Below are 7,341 nucleotides of genomic sequence, written 5' to 3'. Positions count from 1 at the left end.
TAACCTTTTAATTAAGTTAACTTAACCCCTGTTTAACCCCCCTGTCACTGACGTGTGGGCCCCACACGTCAGGTTTGACCCGGACCAGCCCAGTTGACCGCTGACGTCGTGCTGACGTCATGCTGGCGCAATAATATGATTTCTGGAGTTAAATTTAATCAGAAAATTCCAGAAATTGTTTTAAACTTCAAAAATTCATATCAATTCAACCGTAGCTCAGATTAAAATAAATTATATATGAAAAATTATCAGAAAAATGCAATCTTTCCATCTGTACTAGTTTCATGCATGAAAAACCAACTTATACATGCTGGATATGGGAAAACACATTATGGTATATATAAGAGACTTAATTTAGAAATGCATTTGAACCTTTGGTTCAAATGGACTTCAAACCAAATGTTTACTAGTTACATTAGCTCAAACAGCATCACATCTACATGCCATGCTCATGCATCATATTGTTGCATATGATTGTGTTTTGATTGCCGGCACCGTTCCTTCTCGATAGGTCCTGCTCCGGAGACGTTCCAGAGTACCTGTCTGTGAAGCAGTGCCTCCCTTGTTGATTTACCAGGCAAGCAAACCCCCTTGTTCATTTCGATAAAACCCTACTCTCTCGCTCCTGCTCTCAGTTATTGCATTAGGACAATAACGATTCATCTGCTACTTTGTGCTGCGGTAGTTGAACCCATTCCTCTGCATGACCTGTCATTGTCACAGTAAATAGTTGAAACCCACTAGCATGTGTAGGAGTTGATTGAAGCCACTGATGTGTTCCTACCATGCTATGCCTGCTATTGCTTAGAGTGTGTCAGGTCTGATTCATTGGGAATGAATTGGAGTGTTACGATATGTTCTGATGCTGAGAGTTAAGTGTGTGAACACGATTTGGTAAAGGTTGCGGTGAGAGGCCATGTAGGAGTACATGGTGGGTTGTCTCGCTGGAACCGTCCTTAAGCACTGAGTTCTATGTATGTTGTCCAATAACTCGATACTACCACACATTGGGATCCTTAATTGACTCTCTCGGCTTATTAACCAACTTGATCTCTGTCCAGGAGTCGCAACTAGTCTCTGGTGTTTGTAGGTAGTGCTATTTTTCTACCAAGTGGCACCCGGCAGGGTGGGCTTGGGACAGACTAGGCACACGTGGCCCGGTGTACCGAGTGGCACCCGGTTGGTGGGCTCGGGAACCCTACTCACATCGTTTGGGGCCGTGAGCGACACCCCGGCCGGATCTCCTTGCGGATGGAACCCGAATAGGCGATAAACCTGGACTAGAATCTTGTGTGGTTAGTCAGGTCGTGGCCGACACCCTCGCCAGGCTTCCGCTTGAAGGTTGCCAAGATACATGACGTGTACATGGCGGTAAGTGGCGAGAGCGTGTGTGAAGAAGTACACCCTTGCAGGGTTAACATGATCTATTCGAATAGCCGGGTCCGCGGTTATGGACTTCTTGGATGCTTACATGGTACATAGACAACTTGAAGTGGATACTCTAAAATGTTCAAGACAAGTGTGAGTGCTATGGATGGCCTTCTCGTAGGGAGACGGGGATGAATCCATAGTAGTGTATTGTGTGGTGATTAGTGGACTCGTGTACGTTGTTTCACCTCCAGAGTTTCTGGTAGTCGTAGAACAGGATAGCCACAGAGTCAAAGCGGGCTTGCTGCAACTAAACCCCACATTACCTCTTGATACAAATGCATGTATGATAGGATCATGATGTAAGTCTTGCTGAGTACCTTTGTACTCATGTTACTTTATTTATGTTTTTGCAGCGGAGACTTCGGTCTTACTAGTGTTCTCGTGGACTTCGACTAGTAGCTAGTACCTCAGCTACGATCTTGAGCGGATGTTGTAGATAGTCAGGCTCTTCAGCCTTTTTCATTTGTAGATGTCTGTACCCAGACATGTAATGCTTCCGCTTGTTGCTTGATTGCTCTGACTGTTGGGTCATGTGACCCCTGTTTGTAATAATGCTGTGATGGCTCTTCTGAGCCTTTATCTATATAAGTTGTTGAGTTATGCTGTGATGCCTTGTTGTACAGCACATACTTGCATGTTATGCGTACGTGTAATGTGTATTGTTATGTGTGGGATCTGACTATCTAGTTGTTTATCCTTAGTAGTTCTCTCTTACCGGGAAATGTCTCCTAGTGTTTCCACTGAGCCCTGGTAGCTTGCTACTGCTCCGGAACACTTAGGTTGGCCGGCATGTGTCCTTCTTCGATCCTGTGTCTGTCCCTTCGGGGAAATGTCACGCGATGAATACCGGAGTCCTGCTAGCCCGCTACAGCCCGGTTCACCGGAGTCCTGTTAGCCCAGTGCTACAGCCTGGATTCACTCGCTGATGACCGACACGTTCGATGCTGGGTCATGGATGCCTGTCCCTGTAAGTTAGTGCCACTTTAGGTTTACGACTAGCCATGTCAGCCCGGGCTCTTTATCATATGGATGCTAGCGACACCATCATATACGTGTGCCAAAAGGCGCAAACGGTCCCGGGCAAAGGTAAGTCGACACCCGTGGGGATACCGTGCGTGAGGCTGCAAAGTGATATGAGGTGTTACATGCTAGATCGATGTGGCATTGAGTCAGGGTCCTGACAGCGCTGGTATCAGAGCCTGACTGCCTGTAGGTTTACCAAGCCATACTGGTCGAAGTTGAGTCTAGAAATTCTTTAAGTTATGTAAGGGAATTGATTGTGGGAAGGAACGTAAGGCTCTTTTACTCCTTATACCTCATGACCTTCTGATCTGAGTCGTCCTATCTTTCCGACGGGATTAAGGAACTAGGCTTTCTCTTCCGTCTATCAGGATCACGTGTTACTACTCCGTAGTCCCATAGGATTGGTTGAACAGAGTCATACCCCAGTTTTGAGTATTTCCGGTGTAGTCTGTTTAGTATGATCTCAGAACCTTGAGTAATGCTGATGAGTATGTTACCACCCCATTTTTAGTAGGATGTCTCATTCTGAGCATTTTACTGCCGTTATGCTGCCGGAATTTCCCTAGGAGTTCGAGTGATACTAATCCCTTGTCCTACATTCTACAGTCCATAGTTGATGTTGATTCCGTCTCTAGTTTCGTTTCACCAGGATGTCATCAAGTTCTGTTGCTCGTAGCCAGAACCATGGATATGGTAGGGATGAGGATCCTCCCGACCAGCCTTCGTTGGCAGAGTTCATGTTAGAAATGGAGAGGAACAAGCGTGAGTCTAACCGTTTGTTGGCACGTATCGAGGAGAACACCGCACATCAGTTCAAAGGGTCTGCTACCATTCATGATTTCATCCGCTTGCACCCACCCACCTTTCATCATTCCATCGAGCCACTCGATGCAGATGACTGGCTCCGTAGCATCACTCTTAAGCTGCATTCCGCGAGTGTAGCTGAAGATGACAAGGTCACCTATGCTGCATACCACCTGGAAGGTCCTGCTAGTCTTTGGTGGCAGAACTATGAGGCTATGCTTCCAGCTGGCCAGATTCCTACCTGGAAGGATTTCACTGAGGCTTTTCGCGAGCATCACATTCCCCAGGCCCTCATCGATCGCAAGAGAGAAGAGTTCTGTAGTTTCACCCAGAGTAAGATGGCTGTTGATGCTTATAGCAGAGAGTTCGAGAACCTTGCCCGCTATGCCACAGAAGAAGTGTCCACGGACGCCAAGAAGCAAGCTAGGTTCCGGAAGGGTCTCAACCCCAAGTTGTGTCGTGATCTCCACCTGCATCATTGTGATACATTCCAAGCCCTTGTGAACAAGGCCATCAATGCAGAGACAGCTCAGCTCACTTACGAGGAGTCTCGTAAGCACACCCGTGATTTGGGATCTTCCTCTGGCTCTAGCTCCCAGAAACGCTGGATTTGGGTTCCAAACTCCGCTCTTCCTTCCGGATATGCACCGAGGCCATCCTATGTGGTGCCTTCCCCAGCTCAGTCGTATGTTCCACCCAGGCCTACTGGTAGACCGCTTGTCAGTGCGGGTCCACGTCCAACCTCAGGGACTTGCTTCACATGCGGGAAGCCAGGACACTATGCACGTGATTGCTCTCAGACTAGTTATGCTCCACCCCAGCCCGAGAAGACTGTTGGCTGCGTCAAGCCCTCACGCAAGATGATCAGTGTCAAGTCAGTTCCCACTGAACGTGGACGTGTGCATCACGTCTCAGCTAAAGACGCTCATGATGATCCGGATGTCGTTCTTGGTACACTCCTTGTCAATTGTCACCCAGCATCAGTTCTATTCGATACTGGGGCATCTCACTCCTTCATTTCTGAAGGCTATGCTCGTTTGCACGACATGTCATTTTGTGATATGCCAACTCCGCTTGAAATCCAAACCCCAGGGTCTAGATGGCAGACCACCAGAATCAGCCATGGTAACGAAATCCTTGTTGATAGACTTGTATTCCTTGCATCATTTGTAGCCCTCAAGTCTTCAGATATTAACATCATCTTGGGTATGGACTGGATGACAGCTCATCATGCCAAGATTGATTGTTACACAAGATCTGTTCAACTTACACACCCATCTGGCAAGATAGTCACCGTCTCCACTAGAGTTGCAAAGCGTCAGCTCTATTCTCTTAATGCCAGCCCTCTTCCAGACCTTGAAGATATTCCGGTAGTCCGTGACTTTCCGGATGTCTTTCCAGAGGAACTGCCAGGTGTTCCACCTGACAGAGAAGTAGAGTTTGTCATAGATCTTATCCCAGGAACTGCTCCAATCTCCCGGAGACCTTACAAGATGGCACCCCTAGAACTAGCCGAGCTTAAGAAACAACTCGATGAGTCCTTGCAAAAGGGTTTCATCCGTCCTAGTTCTTCTCCTTGGGCTTGCCCCGTCCTCTTCGTCAAGAAGAAGGATGGTACGGACCGGATGGTTGTAGATTATCGTCCCGTTAATTTGGTCACGATAAAGAACAAGTATCCGCTCCCCAGGAGCAACGACCTGTATGATCAGCTCGCTGGATCCTCAGTCTTCTCCAAGATGGATTTAAGGTTAGGATACCACCAAATCAAAATCAGAAACGGGGACATTCCCAAGACAGCTTTTGTCACTCGTTATGGTCAGTACGAGTACACCGTCATGTCCTTTGGCCTAACCAACGCTCCCGCCACATTCTCCCGCTTGATGAACTCGATCTTCATGGAGTACTTAGATAAGTTCGTCGTGGTTTACCTCGCTGATATTCTTATTTACTCGAAGAATGAGGAAGAGCATGCCGAACATCTTAGACTTGTCTTAGAAAAACTCAGAGAGCACCGCCTTTATGCCAAGTTCTCCAAGTGTGAATTTTGGTTGCCAGAAGTGACCTACTTAGGCCACGTAATCTCTGGTAAGGGCATTGCTGTCAATCCCGAGAGAGTTCAAGCCGTTCTCGATTGGACTCCACCTGAGACCGTTAAACAAGTTAGGAGTTTCCTTGGGCTAGCCAGTTATTGTCGCCGCTTTGTTGAAAACTTCTCCGAAGTAGCCAAATCCCTCACGGAACTTCTCAAGAAAGATAAAAAGTTCGAGTGGTCCCCACAATGTGAGTACAGTTTCCAGGAACTGAAAAGACGCCTGACTTCTGCTCCCATACTTGTGCCACCGGATTTCACAAAGGAATTTGTTATATATTGTGACGCCTCACGACAGGGACTAGGTTGCATTCTTATGCAGGATCGTCATGTGATTGCCTATGCATCTCGACAGTTGCATCCACATGAGGAGAATTATCCTACACATGATCTAGAGCTTGCAGCCGTAGTCTATGCACTCAAGACCTGGCGACATTACCTCCTTGGTAAACGTTGATAGATCTACACTGATCACCAGAGTCTCAAGTATATCTTCACCCAACCGGATCTGAACCTTAGGCAAAGACGTTGGCTGGAGTTGATCACAGATTATGATCTAGGAATTACCTACACCCCAGGCAAAGCCAATGTCATGGCTGATGCTCTAAGCCGTAAATCCTATTGCAACAATCTCATGTTGCAGCAAGGCCAACCACTTCTCCATGAGGAATTCTGTAAGCTTAACCTTCACATTGCTCCTCACGGATTCCTTTCTACCTTGGTGGCGAAACCTGCTCTTGAGGATCAGATCATAACTAGCCAGCAATATGATACGGGTATTTCTCGTATCAAGGATAACGTTAAGAAGGGAGTTGCTGGTAGTTTTTCTGCTGATGCTCGAGGTGTTGTTTTCTTTGGAAACCGCCTGGTGGTCCCCAAGAAGCAACATCTTCGACAATTGATTCTTAAGGAGGCGCATGAATCCCCTCTCACGATTCATCCCGGTAGTACTAAGATGTATCAGGACCTACGCCAGAGGTTCTGGTGGACTAGGATGAAGAGAGAAATCGCTGAGTTCATTGCTAAATGTGACGTATGTCGTCGCGTTAAGGCAGAGCATCAAAGGCCTGCTGGCACCCTTCAGCCTTTAGCTATTCCTGAATGGAAATGGGATAAAGTTGGTATGGACTTCATCACCGGTTTTCCCAGGACCAAGAGAGGGAATAACGCTATCTTCGTAGTCATTGATCGTCTTTCCAAAGTGGCTCACTTCCTTCCTGTTCGAGAGAGTATCACTGCTAGTCAGCTTGCTGACTTATATATTTCTCGAATAGTGTTACTTCATGGTGTTCCACTAGAGATCAATTCAGACCGTGGCAGTCTTTTCACTTCTCATTTCTGGGAGAGTTTCCAAACTGCCATGGGAACCCATCTTTCCTTCAGTACCGCTTTCCACCCTCAGTCGAGTGGTCAGGTGGAACGGGTCAATCAAATTCTCGAAGACATGCTCAGAGCTTGCGTTATCTCATTCAGTATGGATTGGGAGAAATGTCTTCCTTTCGCCGAGTTTGCTTATAACAATAGCTACCAATCCAGCCTCAAGAAAGCTCCTTTTGAGGTTCTCTATGGACGAAGATGTCGAACACCTTTGAACTGGTCAGAAACCGGTGAAAGACAATTCTTTGGACCGGACATGATCCAGGAGGCAGAAGAGCAAGTTCGCATCATTCGTGAGAATTTGAAAACAGCCCAGTCTCGTCAGAAAAGAAAGTACGACGGTCATCATAAGGATATGACTTATGAAGTTGGCGAAAAAGCTTACCTTCGGGTTACTCCTTTGAAGGGTACCCATCGTTTCGGTATCAAGGGCAAGTTGGCTCCTCGTTACATTGGTCCCTTTCGCATTCTCGCTAAACGAGGAGAGGTTGCCTACCAGTTGGAACTACCCCCACATCTTTCTCGAGTTCATGATGTCTTCCACGTCTCTCAACTCAGGCGTTGCTTCTCGGATTCCATCCGCGGAGTGGACCACGAAATGCTTGATCTCCAAGATA

This window comes from Triticum aestivum, chromosome 7B (genome assembly GCF_018294505.1).
Source record: "Triticum aestivum cultivar Chinese Spring chromosome 7B, IWGSC CS RefSeq v2.1, whole genome shotgun sequence".
NCBI classification, from domain to species: domain Eukaryota; kingdom Viridiplantae; phylum Streptophyta; class Magnoliopsida; order Poales; family Poaceae; genus Triticum; species Triticum aestivum.
The sequence above is the reverse complement of the archived record's forward strand: the minus strand, read 5'-3'. Positions refer to the sequence as shown.